General features: G+C 50.6%; 1 protein-coding gene and 1 long non-coding RNA gene across 5 annotated transcripts in view; one reads left to right on the forward strand and one right to left on the reverse strand.

Moving 5' to 3' along the window:
• The window catches only part of NFATC2 (nuclear factor of activated T cells 2), a 145,230-nt gene that overhangs the window by 98,969 nt on the left and 24,703 nt on the right, over window positions 1-21,558 (reverse strand). The gene's annotated exons all lie outside the window — the stretch shown is intronic.
• LOC119865690 lies at window positions 14,537-16,695 on the forward strand. The gene is made up of 3 exons (XR_005377978.1): window positions 14,537-14,888; window positions 15,622-15,698; window positions 16,610-16,695. It is a non-coding gene; the product is annotated as an uncharacterized LOC119865690 (long non-coding RNA).

Consider the following 21,558-nt stretch of genomic DNA (forward strand, 5'->3'; position numbering starts at 1 on the left):
ATAAATGTTTGATATTTTTTCCTAAAACAAAAAGTAGCATTTGTTCAGGCAGCTTCCTGCCTGCCTGCCTGCCAGCCTGCGTGTGGCTGGGGGGTATACAGCAGGGGGCTGGTAAAGATTTAACAACCACTCTCCAAGGGAAGAGCCTTGATTTGTAGCGTTCACTAATTTCCACGGTGTGAATACTCCCACCGGGGTGGTTCTCAAGCTCTGGGCATGTTGTCAGTGAAGATGGAGTTGGGAAGAGATATTCTTTTTTTTTTTTTTTTTTAAGATTTTATTTATTTATTCGTGAGAGACACAGAGAGAGAGAGAGAGAGAGGCAGAGACACAGGCAGGAGAAGCAGGCTCCATGTGGGGCCTCGATCTCGATCCTGGGACCCCAGGATCCTGCCCTGAACCGAAGGCAGGCGCCCAACCGCTGAGCCACCCAGGTGAGCCAGGAGGTCACTGTGCTATACTCTTCCCCCCCCACCCCCCCGCAAGGGAGGGGATCCAAGGGATGTAAATTAGCCAAAATACCGTGGAATTCCTGAAAACTTGGCCATCAGTGCCCAGGAGCTGGTACAGACTGGCTGGGGCACAGCCCCGGGAGCAGTAGGTCCCTGTGCACGCGAGTCCACACATGTCCCCAGCCCCAGTCCCCGTGCAAAGCCCGTGAGGGTCCCGCCGTGGTCCGTCCCCTCTCCGCGTCGCCCATCCTTGTATCGCTTCTGCCCTTCCTGTCCCCTCTGCCACAGCGCCCCTGCCTCCAGCAGCCTGGGCTCCCCCTGCGCCCCCACTCCCCCAGGGCTCCCCCCAGCCCCAGGGCTCCAGGCGGCTGCCCCCCCAGCAGGAGCTACAGCCCCGTCTTGAATCCAATCACACACATCTTCCTGTCTAGACACGGCCACCAGCTGCCAGGGCCCCAGGGTGAATGAATTCACAGCCCTCCACGCCCTGGCACGGCGGGCTCCGTGGGGCGGCCCTGGGGGCCTGGGGGCCGGCACCCCGCTCGCTTGCCCTGGCCCGGAGCCGCGGAGCCCACTGTGCACCCGCCGGCCCCGCGTGCGTGAGCGTGAGCGTGAGCGTGGCGTGTGGCCTGCCCCCCCCGCCCCCCCCAGAGTCATCCATCATCCTGGCGCTGAAAAGTGGGAAAACAAACAACAAAAAAACCCGGCCCGGCCTCATTTAATGCGAACCAAACACAAAAGCCGCAGGAGAAAGCCTTTCCTCTTTACGCTTCCCTTTTCCGGCCCAGAAACAACAACGCGCCGAGATAAGGGCCGCGTGGGGCCCTCTGGATGGTTTCAAAGGCTTGGCCCCCCCTCCCCGTCCCGGGCCCACTCCCACCGCTCGTGGCCCAGGCTCCAGGCCAGGGACTTGGAAGGGGTTTAAGGCTCGGGCCACGCAGGGGAGGAAGCGGGGCCTGTCAAGAGGCGTGATAAAGCGCCTCCTTATCGGCAGCTTTCCTTTCAACTGCCTCCAGTGAGCCGGGGGCTGGGCCCGTCAAGGTCGAGCCTGTTCCTTTCATGTCCCCCTGTCCGTGTGTCCGTGTGTCCGCGGGCGCACGGGAATCCAGCGCAGCGCTGCAGTTCACCGCTCAGACAGGGCTATATGCCTCTCCGAGCCTGGGCCTGCTGGTGGCCGTGGGACCCGTGGGACCTGGGCCCAGTCACTGAGGCCTTCTGGGCCCCGGTGGTGCCATCGGGAAACCCGAAGGAGAGATTTTAGAGCAACGGCACCCGCCGTGAAGACGGGGGTGCTGGGGAGTTGGAGCACCCCAGCCGGGGTCCCAGCGGCTGACCTTGGGCAAGCCACTCAGTCCCCTCTGCCCCTAAACGAATGCTTGCACACGGGTCTAAGGGAAAGGGCGCCCATCTATCTCCCGGGCTTGGAAGGATGAGCAGTCATCACAGCAGCGCAGTGGCAGCGCTCAGAACAGAGGCGGGCACAGCAGGTGCTCCGTAAACACTGTTCATCACCCGCCCCCTCCCTTGCTCTCCTGGGGCTGCTGCCGACACTGGAAGGAGATCTGGGTGGCAGGTCATGCCTGCTGATGGGAAATCAACGACACACCAGAGAAACTGTTTTGGTCTCAGAGGTGACCCTCCTCACCTTTCCTCTTTGCCCTCCTGCAGGAGAGAACCATTCGCTACGCGAGTATCTTTCTGCCCCAACAGAGTCTCATTCGCCAGCCCAGATACCAGCCTGCTCCCCACCTGAGGTGGCTCTGAAGCAGCAGCAACCTGGCCATCCTACAGGCCGGCTGTGCTGACATGGGGTCGGGAGCAGCTCAGTCCAGGCTGCTTCCCCATCTTCATGCAGCGAGGGCACCAGGTCCCCAAGCACTATGCTCCCCCACCAGAAGACACTAGCAAAGAGTCGGGCCCAGGATGCAGGTGGCTTTGACCACCAGCTTTCTCGGGCCCCAACTGCATCCCAGAGCTGACATTCGTTGGGGGTATCCCACACTGGCCCCCATCTGTACCAGAGGGGGAACGAGAGATACGGCTCCCATGGGCTGCAGTGAACGGTTAATGATAGAAGACGTGTAAAGAACTTAGATCAGTGCCCGGCGCACAGTAAGTGCTCAATAAATGTCAGCATCGTCACCATCACCACCGTTGTCATTCGTTTCCAACCTTGCTCCGTGGCATCAGTAGTTCATTTTTTCAAAGGAGGGCCCGAGGAAGGTTGGGGTCCGTGCTGCCCACCTGCCTGCCAAGCCCTCCACCAGTTTGCTCAAACTGAGCAAGCTGCCTGAGGCACCCAGCCCACGAGGGGTGCAACTGGGAATCAGAGGCAAATCCAGGGGCTTCTCCAGGCTCTCCCTTCCCTGCTACACCTGCTCGCCCTGTTTCCTCTTTGCATAAACATTTCTCTTTTACCACCGTGGAAAGGCAGTGTGAGGGAGTGGCTCTTGAGAGGCCTGCGGCTCCCCCCCACCTCTTACTGGGGGGGCCCAAAGCGCTCTCCCTTTGCTACTGCTTTCAGATCCCTTTAGCTCCTTTGGTGGTGAACGACCCCCCCCCTCCCCCCGCCTAGACCTAGAGTTTCCCACGGTCCATCTGAGTCCTGAGACTCAGGACCTGAGAGGTTGGAGGGGCTGGTATTTGGCTGCCGGAAAGCAGGCCTTCCCCGGGGTTGTTCCCCAGCGAGGGAGATGTTCTCAGCTCCCACAGCAGGGGGGTCAGAGGCGGAGAAGCCACAGCCTGCCAAGAAGAACTTCTGGAAGGAAAGGGAAATGAAGTCTGTTGTAAAAAGGAAGAGCTTACTCTAACTCCTTAAGGATTCGCGAGGCCTGGGCCACCCCAGCTCCGATGGCCTTTGTGAGCACGGAAAGGTGGCTCTCGGGAGGACGGCCACATACTGGACCAAATGTGGCTGCACATGGGGGTGCCCGCCTCCGAGTCCTCCAACACCCACGCTGGGGAAGGAGGCCGGCGTGGGACCCAGACGGACACCCGGTCACTCGACGGGCACTGGGTTGTTAGCAATGACCTTGTTAGCAACGCACAAGGCAAGACCCAACCTGACTCCGTGGGGCCGGAATCCCAGCGAGCCCCGAAGCCTCCTTCCAAACAGGGATTCCAGTAGGACCACAACATTCAGCTCCGGGCCAAGGCGGCTTCTCCAGAGCGCAAGCGGGGAGTGAAGAACCGGATTCCATGATAGCCACCCAAGGTGGGGTCGGTGCTGCCCCCGGGGCAGGAGTCACACCTGGGTCCCACCACAAGCCCCAGCTTCCCGGAGCCCACCTCCCAGGGGCCGTGCACTCTCCAGGGTGCACCCCTGCCTGGGGTGGGGGGCAGCAGAGCACCTACAACATCAGCAACCCCAGGTCTAAAGGCAAGGAGCCCATTCTCCGGAGAGGAGAAGAGCACAGGCCCGATAAATGGACACGGAAGGAAAGTGCGAGTGAGAGCGGCAGGGGCTGCAGGCAGGGGCTGAACCTGCCACGATCACGGGGGTCTGACCCCTTTCTGCGCAGTTTCTTGCCCTGACAGCCCTTGGTAGAGATCCCGGTTGAGCACTAAACTGCCCCTGTCCTACCACCACACAGGAGCCACATCCTGTGTCCCCATGTAAGGGACACTCCGTTGGGGTCCGGTTGCTGAGGCCCCTGCCTTGCACCGCCGGGTCCCCTCCCTGTGCCCCCCTGCCCCAGGGGGACAGGACAAGGCTGACAGGGGCTATCCGGAGCAGGACAGAGATGGGGTAAGAGCCAGGCACAATAAACAAGCCTGCTGCCTTGTTCCGAGAGGGACCCCGGGACCCCCATCCGAGCACGGCCCTAAAAGCACTACTAGTTCAAAGTTGAAGTTAGACACACGCAAAGCTGAAGCCCCAGGGGGATTCGGAGCTCGACAACAATCCTCCCTTTGACTCAGAAACCACAAGGGAACACCCACAGCATACTTACTGATTAAAAAAGGAAAGTGAAAAATAAGGTTTTTTTTCTCTCTCCTTCTTAATCATTATGCAACAAACTTAGGCCTATTCCATCAAGTCACGCTTCTCTGTGCCTCGGGCGAGCCCCCGTCATGCTGGGCAAAGAGACGAGGGGCAGAGGAAGCCTGGGCTTGTCCCAGAGAACTGAATTGGTCCTTCTTAATTGTTGACACTTCCTTCCTCCGCTTCCTTTCGCACAGGAAAGCCGCTGAGGAGCCGCCCGTGTCAGCACATCCATCGCCTCAACTCCCAGGGCATCGCTCATCTGAGGGGCCAGGGCACAGTGGGGCTCACCGATGCCTCATAGGAATGGTGATTCACACAACAGATTAAGTGCCTGCTGCGTGTCGGGCATCGGGCATCGGGCTTGGGACTGGGGCTGGAGCAGTGATGGAGGGATGATGGACGGGAGGGGAGAAAGGAAGACAGTATCAGGTTAGGAATGAAAACATCACAAGTACAGGGACAGAGGGTGGCAGGGGAAGGGGGGATATTTTGACAGAGCAATCAGGGAGAGCTTCTTTGAGGAGGTGACAATTGAAGCGAGACCTGAGACCTGAGCGAAGGAGAGAAGAGAGTCAGGTGGCTATCCAGGAGAGGTGAATAGCAAATGCAAAGGCCCTGAGGCATGAGCCTCCTTGGAGTGTTTGAAGACTCCCAAGAGGCCAGGAGGGTGGGAGTGGAGTGAGGAAGAGCAGAGGGGGCGGGGGGCGGGAGCAGGTGACATTGGGCCTTGTAGACCCTGGGAAGGACCTGGTGCGTCCTGAGACGGGAGGCACAGGATTCAAAACAGAGGGGTATGGAGTGATTCACATTTCGAACAGATGCCTCTGGCTGCTGCGGAGAGCAGACTTGACAAGGGGCAACGTGGAGACCGGGAAACCAGTTAGGAGGCTATAGGTGTCACCCAGACAAGGGATGAGGGTGCTTGGCCCCAGGGAGCAGAGGGGAGGTAGTAAGAGAGGAGCCAGTGGCTACCAAAGTACCAGCATGCCCCCATCCTGGCACAGTACAAAGGCATGTGACAGATGCCAACAGGTAAACAGGATGCGCTAAAAGTTCACAGAGCAAGAGAAGTGCATGAGGGGAGAAAGATCCGAACTCTGAAATGGTCCCACTCACCACCTGCAAAAGCCTTACCCTGGGTAGGTCACACATTCCCCTGGGGCTTGGTTTTCTCCTTTGTGAAAGAATGGGACCTCTGATAGGGTTAGAATGGGTCATGCAGACTGGTGCTTAATAAGGTCTGGCCTGGGATCCCTGGGTGGCGCAGCGGTTTGGCGCCTGCCTTTGGCCCAGGGCGCGATCCTGGAGACCCGGGATCGAATCCCACATCGGGCTCCCGGTGCATGGAGCCTGCTTCTCCCTCTCCCTCTGCCTGTGTCTCTGCCTCTCTCTCTCTGACTATCATAAATAAATAAAAATTAAAAAAAAAAATAAGGTCTGGCCTATCGTACCTGCTCAAGAAGTAACCCTTCCCTAACCCCTACTTTTCACAGTCTGAGTGGTGGCTCTGCCCCCCTCCCTTAGTCACTGTGTCATTTTTAGGATTCACTGAGCCCCGATCTGGTCATTTGCAAACCGATGGCGATGTCGCCTAGCGCAGGCAGTAAGCATGAGACTGAATGACACGACGTTAGCTAAGCAGAAGGCCTGACACAATCAGAAGCCCTCAGTGAAATGGTAACTGAAGCCCTCAACTAAATGGTGGCTGAAGCCCTCAACTAAATGGTGGCTGAAGCCCTGGGCAAAAATGACACATGAATCGGACACACCAGGCACTTGGGTAAATGATTTCCAAGTCTCCTTCCAGCTCATGCATCCCCAAATTCTATTTTTTTTTTTTAAGATTTTATTTATTTATTCATGATAGTCACAGAGAGAGAGAGAGAGGCAGAGACACAGGCAGAGGGAGAAGCAGGCTCCATGCACCGGGAGCCCGACGTGGGACTCGATCCCGGGTCTCCAGGATCGCGCCCTGGGCCAAAGGCAGGCGCCAAACCGCTGCGCCACCCAGGGATCCCGCATCCCCAAATTCTAAACAAACAGACAGACACCCCAGCTTCAAGTCCCTGAATGAGTCAACTTGGGAGCTAGGAAAGCACGCAAGTTAAGGCAGGCCTGGTTGGAGAGAGGCTGGAACTCCCATCTCTAAGTAAATAACCCTGAATGCAGGCACTTCGTCTCGGGTGATACCTATATAATGTGAGTCATAGAATCCTGAGAGTTCAGTGGTGGGAGGAAGCTCACAGAGCACACACACCCCCTCTTTTTTTTTCTTTTTCTTTTTTTTTAGAGCCAGGGTTCCCACAGCTCAGAGAGGAGAAGTGTGTAAACGGAGATTGCACAGCAAACACAAGCAGAGGTGGATGATGACATGACTCCCTGCCTGCTGCCCCGGGTGGTCTGGTCTGACAGCAGGTGGGGAAAAAGAATGCCACGGAAACCCCATCTGGTAAAAGAAAGTCCTGGAGTATAGGGATGTCTTTTCAACCAGCAGAAATGCCTCTCTCACTGTCAAGGCTTAAATTCAAATGCCTTCAGGGGCCACGCAAGGAAGGTAACTGAGCTGCGTAACCCCCTATAGAGACTGACGACTGTCCCTAACCTAAAGATGTGGACACTCAGATTTTCTTCTCTTTTTATACCACCAGGGCCACTGCTAAGTGGCCTGCTGCTTTTATGCAGGCAGATCAGCAAAAGATACCACTTCTACTGCACCCTTCAGAACACTGTCCTAATAAATATGCAAACGTGAACGGTGCCCTCATGTGATGCAGTACCCTTTGCAGTGCACAGCATGTGCAACTGTATCCAGTGACACACAGAAGGCTTCCCTGTGCTATGAGATGGGGACCTCTATCTACATTCCATGGTCTCATAAAAGGCACTAAAATGCCACAGCAAAGGTGGTGTGAAAGCTGAAAACCAAAACCACATTCACGGTCAACACTTACCTTCTAAATCAGACCCGGCTAGCTCCCACCTCTGTACTGATGGACAAAGTGGACACCAAGAAAGCTCCTGCCTCAGGCCCCTTGCACTGGCTGTTCTCGCTCCTGCAATGCTTTCCCCCAACATAGCCATGCAGCTTACTCTGTTTCAAAACATAACTCTTCCAAAAGTTCTCTCAACAGCATCCTCACCACCTCACAATCATCTTCCACCCCCTCTCTTGACTTATTTTGCTTTTTGCTTTTTTTTTTTTTTTACTACCCAACAGAGTGTAGATCTTTCGGTTTGCTGTATATCTGCCTCCAGCAGAATGCTAGCTCAATAAGAGCTGGAGTTCTTTCTGTTCTGTTCACTGCTCTGTCTCCAACTCCGAGCAGCAAACATCTTCTGTAAAGGACGAGACAGTAAACATGTTAGGCTACGTAGGCCACACGGTCCTGTGGCCAGGACTCCACTCTGCCCTTGCAATGTAAATAAATGTATGTAAATAAATGGGCATGACTGTGTTCCAATAAAACTTTATTTAAGGGATGCCTGGGTGGCTCAGCGGTTGAGCATCTGCCTTTGGCTCAGGATGTGATCCTGGAGTTCTGGGATCGAGTTCTGTATCAGGCTCCCGGCAGGGAACCTGCTTCTCCCTCTGCCTATGTCTCTGCCTCTCTGTGTGTCTCTCATGAATAAATAAAATCTTTAAAAAAAAAACTTTATTTAAAAAGAGGTGCCAGGGATGCCTGGGTGGCTCAGCGGTTGGGCATCTTCTGCCTTTGGCTCAGGATTCCTGGGATCAAGTCCCACGTCGGGCTCCTTGCATGGAGCCTGTTTCTCCCTCTGCCTGTGTCTCTGCCTCTCTTTCTGTGTCTCTCATGAATAAATAAATAAAATCCTTAAAACAAAAAAAAGAGGTGCCAGGCTGGATTTGACGGTATAGTTTGAGGGCTCCTATCCTAGAATAACATGCTTCAGACTCTAATATCCACACAAATCCCCCTGAGGATCTTATAAAAAGGCAGACTGACTCAGCAAGCTGTGAGGGAGCCTAAATTCTGTATTGTTAGCAGGCTCCCAGGGGATGTCTGTGCAGCTGGCCCATGGACTAAACAGTGGGGAGCACCCAGCACAGTGCCTGGCACATGGTGGGAGACCAATCATTATTTGTTGACTAAATAAAAGATAAGAAAATCACTCATAATCCTATTCAACACTTTTCTTGCTATTATTTTTTTTTTAAGATTTGTGAGAGAGCGTGAGCACAGGGGGAGGGGCAGAGGGAGAGAGAGCCCCAAGGAGACACCTCACTGAGCGCAGAGCCTGATGCAGGGTTCAGTCTCAAGACCCTGAGATCACGACCTGAGCCAAAACCAAGAGTCTGACACTTAACCAGTTAACTGACCGCACCACCCAGGCGCCCCTTTTCTTGCTACTTTTTAACCATGGGTTGCACCCTTGTTGATAATATCCATCTTTTTTTCTTTGATGTATCATTTTCTGATGGAGAAAGGATATGTGCACACAGAGGTTTAAGGCAGTCAGTGTGCCGACACAAGCCTGGCGTCAGGTGAAGCCAACGCTTAACATTCACCCGACACAGGCTGCATGAATTACACTCATTAGAACGGCACTTACAATTTTATAATGAATGTCAAATTAGGAAGATGGGAGCTCCTTAACAGAAACCTAAGTCTGGTGGGGAAAGGTCTATTTGGTTAAAGATATGACACCAAAAAGATCAACTCAGCTTCACTTCCTATTTGGGAAACTGAAATTAGAAGCCTCTTTAAAAATATATTTTATTTATTTATTTATTCATGAGAGACACACAGAGAGGCAGAGACACAGGCAGAGGGAGAAGCAGGCTCCATGCAGGAAGCCCGATGCAGAACTCGATCCCAGGACCCTGGGATCACAACCTGAGCCAGAGGCAGTCACTCAACCACTGAGCCACCCAGGCACCCCTAGAAGCCTCTATAAGCTCCTCAGTAATAACTGCTTTGATCATTTATCGGGTTTTTCAAATGCACAGGACATTCTGCAAATTCCTTTATAAATGATAATGCTGATGAGGAGGACAGCGACAACAAAGGAGATATCAGCACAAGGACACGTACCCCTTCTGGAAGGATAATATTCAAAACAGGTGACACTGGGGCCTCGGGAAGTGGAAGTGGCCACTCAGGTGTAGGGTGGGAGGAAGGCCTTGCCCTGCACATCTCTTGTACCACCATGTGAATGCGTCTCCTCCTCAAAAATTAATTTATAAAAGAAATCAGGTAAGTCTATGCTTAGTACTTTGCTAACTGTCTTACAGAAATCCTCCAAGTAGCATTTTGTCCAATTTGCCATCAGGGAAACTGAGGTCTCAGGAGGTCAGGTTATCCTTCTTCCCAATCACACCATTGGTACAGTGGGAACAACTCAAGCTGAAGAGCAAGAGTGGACAGGGAGGTCCCATGACCAGCTGACACAGGTCTGATCATCAAGGTTTGCACTCGGGAGCTAGACCTGGCCCCGATCCTACTGCCAGAACAGAAACCTAAGTCTGTTTTCCCAAGGGCTAAGTCTCGAATCCCAAGGGCAGGCTATCCCATCTGGAAAAAGAAAGTCCTGGAGTGTAGGGATGTCTTTTCAACTAGCAGAAATGCCTCTCTTGCTGTCAAGAGTTAAATTCAAGTGCCTTCAGGGGCCATGCAGGGAATGCAACCTGCAGGCCTCTGGGGGTTTTTGGGGGCTCTGGGCCCTCACACCAGGACATGTGGGAGCATCAGCTGAAGTCCACACCCCAGGAGGCTGCACCACCCACAAGCCGGCTGTTGTTCTGCACCTGGGAGGGGCCTGCTGGCTGCTGTGGCACAAACACAGGGAGGGCAGAAGCCAGGCAGGTGGCGAAACACACTGGAAGGTGGGAGCCTGAGCCAACTGACAAGGGAAAAATTAGACTTGATGCTCAACCAAACTAGACTTATTTCCTGAATTTTTCAAAATACTTAAATAACAATAAGAACCCTTAGGAATGACCTGGAAGATTAAAGCTCATTAAAGGTCTCTATTTTTCCTTTAGGGCCAGACCACCTAGGTTCGGTTCAGGCCTCATCCACTTCCTGTGTGACCTCGGGCAAGTGACTTAACCCCTCTGTGTCTCCAAGTACAGCCTAGATATAATGGTGGCATTATACACATTTAGAGATGGAAAATAATTTAGAGACGGAACGTAACTCCTAGTCTAACTCAGATCTTGGTAGGGGCTATTTTGCCCCTGAGGTTATCACAATAACCTGATACACTGCCGACCATTGTAAGGAGGGCAGGAGGAGCAGGCTGCGATGGGCATATGTGTGCAGGCTCAGCGGGAAAAGACTGGAAGGAAATCTATCAAAGCAAAACCAGTAGTTCTCCAGGTGACAAAGGGTGGGTTTCTTTTTTATATTTTCCTGTATTTTCAAAACAATAAATACATATTAAAACAAGAAAAAATAAGGGCACCTGGGTGGCTCAGTTGGTCAAGGGTCCGACTCTTGGTTTCAGCTCAGGTTGTGATCTTAGGATTGTGAGGTTGAGCCCCACGTCAGGCTCTGTGCTGGGTGTGGAGCCTGCCTGGGATTCTCTCTCTCATCCCTCCCTCCCCACTCATTCACACTCTCTCTAAACATGCTCCCCCCCACAAAAAAACAAGAAAAAAATAATTGAATAAAAATATGTATGTGTGCCTGATGCACATATACATACACACATATGTATAATGTCTACACTTACATGTGTATTTACATATCTATATTTAATACTTAGATATATTTAATTTGTATATGCCATCTGTGGATATCTACACACACACACAGGAACCAACTTCTTCAAACCTGCGTCAGAACACTCACAATGAGCTAACCCTGCACGCTGGGCCTGAGGACGACGCAGCCCCATGGCAATGGTCCAGCCAAGCAGCTCAACAGGTGTGCTCCTAAATTCCACTCTGCTACATCCAGACCCCAGGACCCTAAGCAAGTCCTCTGACCTTGCCCAGAGCCCATGCTCAGGATGTGTTGGCCACCAGCATCACCCATACCCGCAGCATTGAACTACCGCCTGCCCCAGGACTGCGGCACAAGATCCAAACTTCCACGTAAGAACGAATGCTCCCTTTTTTACCCTAATGGGACGGGACAGAGCAAAGGAAAGAACAATAGGAAACAGTAACGATGAACCCATGTTGAGTGCTTCTGGGGTGCCAGGCCCCACTCCACACACTCCACCACGTTAGGTCATTCACTCTTGGCAAAGACCCGAGGAGGTTGGCGTGGGTACCATCCCTTCTGATGAGCCCTGTGATTCTGAGCCTCAGTTTCCTCTTCTGTAACTGAAGTTAATAATAGCACCATGACCTCCCGCGGCTCAGTCAAGTGTCACTTGGAAAGTGCTCCTTGGAAAAGGCACGCAGGCCTCTGAGCCTGTTTCCCCACCCAGAGAGCAAGGCACAGCATGCCTTGCTCAGCCAGTCTCTGAGACATGCCTGTCACATGGAAAGGGCTCAATAAATAGACACAAGTATGGGCAAGATTGGTCCACAGTCTTCCAGGAGGCTCAGAATCAGTGGCTCGAACCTCCCCACTGTCTCCCAGGGTCTGGAGTATGGCTTTGCTGCTGATGGAGAGGGAAGGGGGCCCCTTCGAGAAGCCATCACCACCCCAACTCTTGTGGCATGTTAGAGCCAACAGGTGCTTGAAAATCCACCTCCGGCAGATGCTTCCTTTCTCGCAGGACCCGAGAAAATCTTTGCTTCACTCAGGGTTCCTCGGTGGAGAAAGTGGAGACAAGGGTAGGACCCAGATGCCCAACACTGGCCCGGGGCTCAAATCACAGCCAACCTGGCACCGCCCAAAGCTCAGCCCCATCCCAACTCACCCCCGCATTAACCCAGCTGCAGGGCTCTGGGCTTGCGCTGTGTGCGGGGCTGGCGCGTCGTGCAGGGCTGTCTGCGAGCCGGTGATGGATGAATGGAGAGGTAAGTGGGCAGAAGCTAAAAGCCCAGATCAGGGCAATACACTAGTTGCCTTCAGGCAAATGATGTTAGAGTCTCTCCTCACCTGTACAATGTGAATAATAGCCCCACCTCACAAGAGTGAAGTTAAGATCGTATACATAACAATGTATAAATAAACAACCCTCAGAGCGCTCCCAATACCCTAGATGAGTCTCAGATTTGGGTCACTCAACCAGAAAAGGCCTGAATGGGCACCAGTATCCAGTCTTAGGCTAGCACAGCTCAAAAACCCCGGATCCAAGTCAATCGCTATAGTTCTCAACAATAAGAACAGCAGATTAGATGCCTGCTTTGTGCCAAACATCACGCCGGACACTTTTGTGTAGCATCTGAATGACTCTAGACACAACAAAACAAATCATCTGAAAGATGCAGGTCTTCATTACTGGAAGGGAATGAAGGGAAGAAAAGGGGAAGAAACTACAGCCCAGTCAGTGACGTAGAGTCCCAAAGCTCATGAACCCCAGGACTGCCTTGCTCCAAACCACCTGCTTTTCCCTACTTCCAAGAGGCCGTGCAGACGCATGGTTAAATGTAGGCTCTGGCTTCAGGCCTGTGTCCAAATCAATGCCATCGCTCACCAGCTGAGTGACACTGGGCAAGTTGCTTAACCTCTCTGTGTCCCAGTTTCCTTGCCTGTAAAAGGAGAGTAGTAATTCCACCACCTACACTCCATGGCATCACTGCAAAGATTAAGTAGGTCACCCTAAGGAAAGTACACAGTAAGCGCTCCATAAGTGCAGCTCTCGTTGTTACAACATAGTGCCCGGCCCGTAGGAGGGACCCAAAAAGTTGTTTGGGAAACAAATCAGGTTTCATCTATATGTTCCCACTGGTTGCCAGACATATTGCAAGCCTCAGACTTAATACTCTTTTTGGAACAACTCTTTCTCCAAGATTCTGGAAGCTTTCTGTTTTCTCCCTACATCTGGGGGCAATGTTTCACTGATTCATGACCATTTATCTTCTAATGTGAACTGAAAGCGCACCCTGCTTCCCATCGGTGTGCATTTGACACAGAATGTGTGCGCACACGGGATCATCCAACCCTGCACCTGCTCATCACCCACACCTTTGCCGGCCCCGCCCTGGACACCCTGTCTCCTCCATCCGGCTCACCCTGGAAGCCAGCACCAGCCTCTGTTCTTTCACAAAGCCTGCTTGACCACTCGAGGTCACACACAGGAGGCCACATCTGGCCCACAGATGCACTGGGTTTGGACTGCACTCTTACGGATTTTTAAATGAACAGCCAGCCTTATAATCAAGAGATCGGTATAACCAAGAAGCGGCTGGTGAGGATGGCTCCTCCAAAAGCTGGCATCAGCATCCCCACCCTGCCCCGTCCCCATCTTTACACGAGAAGGCTGGGTCAGGTCACCCCTAGAAGAGGTCCTCCCTCTGAAAGTAGATGAAGCCTCAGTGGGGGACAGGCAGGGCTGCTCAGCCCTGGGGACTCGGGCCTTTCCCAAGACTACAGCCACACCCATGCTTCTCGACCATAGCCAATCTCTCAACTAGACTAGTTAACCTGGCTTTCAAAATATACCCAGAATCCAACCACTTATGCCCTCCGCCCCCAGCTCCAGTCCAGCCACGCTCCCCTCTCACCTGGACCACAGCAGCCCCTCTTCACCCCCCTCCCTGTTTCTCTTCCCCGGCCCCCCTGAAGTCTGTTCTCACCTGCACAACAGCCAGAGGGATGCTCCCATCCCTCCCAGCTCCCAACTCACTGAGAATAAAAATCCTCGGTGCCCAAACCCCAAATCTGCCCATCCTCTTTCCTCTGGGCCTCCATCTCCTGCACACCCCTCCTGGCTCACCCTGCCCCTCTGGCCACCTCTCTGCTCCCAGCCCATGCCAGCTTGGCCCAGAGAGCCTCTCAGTCAGGAGCATTCATCCCCAGATCCCTGCACATTTTCCTCCTTTGCTCCAAAGCCACCTGTGCAGTGAGGCCTCTCTGACCCCTCCCAATTTCCCTTGGCCTGGCAGTCTTTCCCATTGTACTTATCACCTTCCAGCACACTATTTAACTTTCCTACTTATTAGATTTATTGTTTATCTCCCAGCAGCCAGAACGTCAGCTCCATGGGGGCAGGGATCTCTGTTTTGTTCACAGCCGCATGCCCAGCGCCTGGAAGCGTGCCTGGCACATAGAAGGTGCTTGGTAAATCTTTCAGACAAACAGATGAATGAGCAAAGGAACTTCTGGTGATCTCAGGACACAAGCCTGAGCCACCTCCGTTTCCTTTCTCTCTCCAGAGGGTTGGACGGAACCCTCTGGAGAAGCAAATTCGGCAGCTTCTGGACAAATCAGCATCGGCAAGACCTGCTTCCTGTTTCATGTCTAAAAAGTGGGGGGTTGGGGAAGCCTCACTGAGCACAAAATTTGGTTAGTCAAATAGAAGCCCACGTGTGCAGCCGAGTGCCAAAGGAGCGCTGCTCACTGTCATGACTGTAGCTTTGCCTGGTAAGGAAAAAAGGCCACCTGGCTTCTCTCTGCCCTTTCTGAGATATAATTTAAAGTGAGTCGCAGAGGGGATAAAGGCTAAAATCCAGCAGGATGAAAATCACAGCCTCACAATCCATTTTATGAGATGAAAGCCTGGAGACTTGACTGGCCTCCTCAAGGGCTGGGCGGGTGGGGGGGAGGGGGTTGCGGGTAGAGGTGTAAGGTGGACAGGTGCGGCCCTGGCCTCCGCTCCCCGCCCTGCAAAGCTCGTCACTGTTGCCCGGCATGAAACACAGATCAAGTTTCTGCATCTGTAAGGAATTTCTCCTAAAGGAACTACCCATGTTTTTTCCATATGTCTGAACATCTGTTTGAAAGAATTGTCTTTGGAGGTGTGTACTCTGGTTAGACATTCTCATTTTGATTACTTTCTAACTGAAAGGATGCCTTTCCGATCATTCATTCAGCTGAAAACAAGTCCCAGAGTGTGGTAAGAATAGTGTGTTTTGAAAGCCCCTAGGACAAGGATGCCTAAGGAAAATGACAAAGCATCTTCCACCAGGAATTTCTGTGCAGGAATATGGTTAAGGGAATCTGGAAGCAGGCAGGGAAAGGGTTCCAGGACAATGGCATTATACAGGCCAAGGTCAACTGGGGTATTATTATCCAATCCCAGAAGCTGAAGAGCTGGGGAAATGCTTAAAGCCTAATTTTGCAAAGCAGCCTCTGAATGGAAGTTTTGTCCACCAAGGACCCCTGCATCCTGCCCCGAAACAGAACGAGGAAATGATGGCTGGGTTCTGCCAAAGGGCACGTGGCTCTTTCAAGGTGAGTCAAGCAGGTCCCTTTCTCGTCTGGTCCTTGCGGGTCAAAGTGAGGTGGTAGAATTAAGATGCCCTGGCTCCTGGGAAAGAACCATAAGCTTGTTCTATTTCCACAGGATTTAAAGCTTTATAAAAGAAACAACGTGGGCCTGACTGCTAAGAGTGCTCCTTCCCTAACCAGACAATTCTTAGAAATCGTATAAATATAGCCTCTCTCTTATCGCCTTCTCTATTTGATAAACCTTGAAGTAGCGCAGACCTTATTTACCCCAGAGGTTATGAACTTGAGGATATTTGCCTTGAGCCAAATCTAACCCAAAGTTTGATTTAGTCGCCAAACTTAATAACCAGAAATTTCACGTGAAAATTCAGACTTCCTAGCTTCTCACGAAGAAAACCTGTAAAACCTGGTAGTGCTGGGCCCACTTTCCCACGTGGCACAACCAATGGGGGCTGAATAGTGGCTCCTAGAGATGAGGCACACACGCTGCTATGCCCTACTCCCCGCCACTCCCTATTGGTCCCTGACATTTGGACAACTCAGCCATTTTTTTTTCATTGCCTGGCCCCCTCCAGCTTGTCAGCTTGTGATCCTGTTTTTCCAATCTCTTCTTGGGTCCTCTCCTTAGTCCACTGCTTCTGGAGAGATGTAGGTTCCTACTAGGGTGTGGGAAATAAACCCTTCAAAGTGGATCTGTGCTCAGCCCTCCAGTGATGGCACATGCGATCCTGTGGCATTCCAGAGGCCTGAGAGGTAGAAAGTTCAGTGCTTTGCTTCCAAGCTCTGGGCTCTTAAGTCCAGCTGTCTGTTGACATCTTTACTTGGATACTTCACAAGCCCTTCCAACTTTCTACACCCCAAACTGAATTCATCATCTTCCCTTAATAAAACAATTCCTTCCTGTCTCCCCACAGGGCACACGACATGATCCTGGACCCATAGGCCCTTCACCTCCTGCATCGAAGCCAGCTCTGAGTCCTGAAGATCGATCACACCATAGAATCCCTCCCCCCCACCCCCACCTTCCCTCTCACTGACATCTTGTCCTCAGCAGCTTGATCTTCACCTGGCACTGCCACAGCCCCTCACATTCATTTCCCTGCTTCCTCCCTTATGCCTTCTAACCCACTCCCTAGATAGAAGCCCAAATGATCCTAGAAATAGTAAACCAGGGGCACCTGGGTGGCTCAGTGGTTGAGCATCTGCTTTCAGCTCAGGGCATGATCCCAGGGTCCTGGGATCGAGTCCCACATCGGGCTCCCCGCAAGGCGCCTGCTTCTCCCTCTGCCTGTATCTCTGCCTCTCTCTGTGTGTCTCCAGGAATAAATAAATAAAGTATTTTTTTAATGAAAGAAAGGAACTTTAAAAAAAAGAAATAGTAAATCAGAATCACCTTCCTCCTCTACTCAAAACTTGTCACTCCTTCCCCTTACCTTGGAATAAAACTTGAGCTCCTCCCCTTGGCTTATGAGTCCTGCACAGCATGGTCCTGCCAACCCATCACCCCCCCAAGATAAACTCAAGTGACACTGGTCTTCCTTCAGCTCCTCAGACACACACCAAGTTCCCCCTTGCCTCAGGACCTTTGCACATGCTATACCTTATGGAAGGAACACTCTCTCACCACTACCCGGAGAGAGAGAGAGAAACTGAGAAAGGAAGAGCATCATTCCTCTCTTTGCTGGCTCTGTCATCTGCTCAGGGACCCAGCTGATAAGTCATATCCTTAGCAAGACTCCCTTCTACGGCAGGTCTTCCAAGTACTCTCTTGGCATGGTGGGTTTTGTTGAAGTAGTTACCCCCATATGGTAAATCCTAATCAGTCATCATGTCTTGCCCTAGGGTCCAGATGTCATTCCAGATTGCCCTCATCTGCCTCCCTGACTCACCCACATCTCAACAATGGTCACACCAAGCTATTCTGGTCTACTTTGCACCCCCAGGACCCCCTGAGTTCCAGCAGGACAGAAACTGTATTCATCTCCCCCATCATTGCATTATCAGCACGTAGCACACTGCCTGGCACACAGCAGGTCCTCAACAAAATATATGCCAGTTGAATGAATCATGAGATCCAAAAGCATTTAAGGTTTGGAACAAACCTTTCTTCCAAGGCCAAGGGATATTAAAAAAAAAAAAATGAACAGCTAAATATGCACACACTTAAGGTTTTTAATTTTTTTTTTTTTGGTTTTTAATTTTATATGTAAAGAACGAACGAAATGATCTTGTACTCATTTTATTTTCACATAAAGAGGAGCATAAAACCACGAGGCATGCAAAAAGAATGAAGTTTTATAGTGTGGTAAATAAAAAAGAGAAGGGTGGGGACCAGTCATTGAGGGGGGAAGGAGCCGTGGTACTGTACAGAAATAGAAACAGATGTAGAGATAAAGAGAAGAGAGACAGATCAAGAGAGAAACCAGCAGAAGCATCTAGGCAAGGTACAAAACAGGGCTTCGCTGTACTTTTGGGAACAAAAGGGCAACCCTCCCGATTTCGAAAGGGGTTTTCACTCCTACTCCAGGGGTAAGAGCACTTTGCCTTAAGTCCCCTTCTCACTTCAACTTTCAAAGAAGTTTTCTAAAAAAACTGACTTACTATGCTCGAAATCAGGGGTTAGCACATTTTGAAGAAAACAATCTATTGAAATGATTTTTTTTTTAATTGAAATGATTTTTTAAAAAATACTTCACTTTGTATCTTTCAAAACTGTGGCTACAAACTTTTAAGTCATGTGCTGGGTTTTCAAAGTTAGGAACAGGAAGAAGGATGGATCCTTAGAGGCCTGTCAGAAGGAGAGGTACACGAACTTCAAGCACAGTTCAGCAGGGTCTTTTGAATTGCCCATCCAGCTCATTCACTTCTCTGGAACTTGCTATGGCCCTGGCCCTAGGTGAATGGGTGAGCAGAGCCCAGCACTGCACACGGTCTGACCTCTCTGGCCAAGCCAACTGGACCAAGGCCAATCCATGAGAAAAAAAAAAAAATCTCCACGAAGACATCACAATTTGGGCCCCCAGTGACCTCGTGTGAGGACCACACATAAAATTGATAGGCAGGAGGTGTGAGCATCTTTCCAACAGGCTTTGGAAGCCTGGTAAGGGTGTGGAAGCAGGGAAAGGTGGTCTGCAGAGAGACGTGAAAAATCAGCAACGTTGTGTAGCAAGAAGAGCCAGACCCACGGGGTCCAAATCCCAGGCCCACTTAACAGCTATGAGAGTCCCTCGGCATCTCCTTGACCTCACTGTGACTTGCTTCCTAGGGCCCCTTTGAGGATTAGATAAGTCAATACATACAGTATGGGGAACAGCTGAATCTTAACTACTATTATTATCATTTTGCTCAACTGTAACCTCCTGAGGCCAAGGATTTCTCACAGTTTGGTTCATATCATTTTTTTTTAATTTTTATTTATTTATGATAGTCACACAGAGAGAGAGAGAGAGAGAGAGAGAGGCAGAGACACAGGCAGAGGGAGAAGCAGGCTCCATGCACCGGGAGCCCGATGTGGGATTCGATCCCGGGTCTCCAGGATCGTGCCCCGGGCCAAAGGCAGGCGCTAAACCGCTGCGCCACCCAGGGATCCCTGGTTCATATCATATCACAGCATCTAGAACCGTGCCTGGTACACAGTAGCACTCAACCGGTGTCTGATGAGTGATCAGAGCATGGAGAGCACAGCCCTGAGAGGACGGAGCCTGCTAACTGCCTCCTGCCCACCTCCACCCCCTCCCTCTGGCCTTCCCAGCTCCACTTATACTGGCCTCCTTCATTCCTCTGGCACAGTTCCAGACCTTTGCACATGCCACTCCCCCAATGCATCTTCAACCACAGTCACCTTCTCAAGGAAATCCTAGCAGATGTTCTTCCCTCATTTTCCTTGGCTCCTCCATTTTACATGCCTAGAGCCTCGGTTTCTTTTCCTTCATGCTACTTGCCACACTTTGTACCTTTATCGTTTGTATCATTAACCTCTTTTTTATTCTTCATTGTATTTTAGTGTCAAGCACAGTATATGGCAAAGAAGTAGGTGCTCGACAACTACTTCCAGAATGAACCCCCTTGTTGACTGGGTTGACTGAACAAAAAAGTACATTTTTGGACTATTCTCAAGTCCAGTTTCTTCCCAAGTCTCCTGGCCTGGTTCTGCAAAGGTAGCCTTCTCAGACAAGCCCCTAATTCCCCTTCTAATCTGCCTTCAGTGAGTTTCTCTTCCCATGATACTAAAAGTTTTGATTCTGACCCACAGATGAATGCCACACTCCGAGCCAGAGTCCCCATCATAGAATCGATAAGCCTAGATCAATAATGACATAAAGACTTCCTTTCCCAAAAAGCAATTTTCATGCATGACAGAGAAAATGGTACCAGGCCAGCCTCGCCCCTCGGCCCGCAAATAAACAACCGTTAAGTCCAGACAAACACAGATAAGTCAACTGTTTTCAGGCTTTAGATATAGCAGGCAGCATAAGACTGGGGTCACTGAGGAAAAGAACATACAGGAGGTGAGCCCATGTTCACTCCCGCATGGAGTCACCTCCCTCACCAAGCATCTATAAAGGTTATTCTTAGAAATAAGGGTATGCCTTAGAGTAGAGGCTACCCTAGAACTGCCCCTGGCAGACCCTAAAATCAAGTCTCAACTAGCTTAACACAGGAGGGACCATTGTAAACTTTTCAGGCGTTCCACAGGTGACCCTCACAAAATGTAAAATCAAATCTACACAAGTTCAGTGATCAGCCAGTTACTGAACTGCCTTTGGAGGAAGATAACAAAATCCAGAGTCTCTATAATGTCCAGTGTGTATATGTATATGTGTGTGTGTGTGTGTAATCATCACAATATCAGAAGAGAGCCAACAGTTACTAGACATGCAAACAAAGAGAAGAATGTGGCTCATGATCAAGGAGAAGAAGTGATGAATACACACAGATCCCAAAATAGCTGTGATATCCGCTCTAGAAAAAGCAACGCCAGGATTTGTAAGTTCCTAATACCATCATAAAAGTCCTTAACTGGATGTGTACACCCAAAGCACCTGTGAAGATTTCAGGGTTTTGGGGTTTGGGTTTTTCACTTGCCTGAGCCCTACTCATGTAGTTTCTCATTAAGTAGTTTCAGGGGATGCTTAGGAATCTCTACAGGGTTCTAACGCATCACAGAATTCTTATCATAGAATACATCCATACAAATAAGAGGTAAATTTATATATATTGAAGGTTCTGCTTAATTGAGTTGGTTGGTGAGCACCAATTAGCAGTCTCAGGCTGAACAGATTACACAATTAAGAAAGATAATTTCAACTCTAATTATTTTGCAGAAAAATGCACACTACTTATTTTGAAAAAAAAGTCTGAGGTTAAATCAAAAGCCTCAGACATAAAAGATAATGATTAAGAAAAAAAAAACAGGAGGAAATGTTCATGGTATAATATAAAAAAAAATCAGAGTACCAATTACTGTAACAGCATATAAATGTACATTAATAGACATTGCCAAGTTTGTGAATAGAAAAAAAGGCAACAAGAACTACAATACAGTGCAAAGAATGGTTATTTTATATGTAATTTCCATTTTCTCCTAGCTTTCTATATTTTACAAGAATGTATGAATTTTCCTCAGTGGACTCACATCTGAAATTTAAACACAAAATAATGCCTTCAGAAACCTTCTGCCAATGCACAAACCTCTGCAAAATCTAGCAATTTTTCCATCAGGAAGAGAAGGGAAAAAGCAGCTTGAGCAAGAATATCATTTCTATCCTTATCCAGCTCAGGAAGACTTTCTCATTTGGCCTCTGAACTAGTCTCTGATACTCATTCCATCTCAAATTTTCCATCCATCAGACAGGTAGGAGGC

The sequence above is a fragment of the Canis lupus genome, chromosome 24 (assembly GCF_011100685.1).
Source record: "Canis lupus familiaris isolate Mischka breed German Shepherd chromosome 24, alternate assembly UU_Cfam_GSD_1.0, whole genome shotgun sequence".
Classification (NCBI taxonomy): domain Eukaryota; kingdom Metazoa; phylum Chordata; class Mammalia; order Carnivora; family Canidae; genus Canis; species Canis lupus.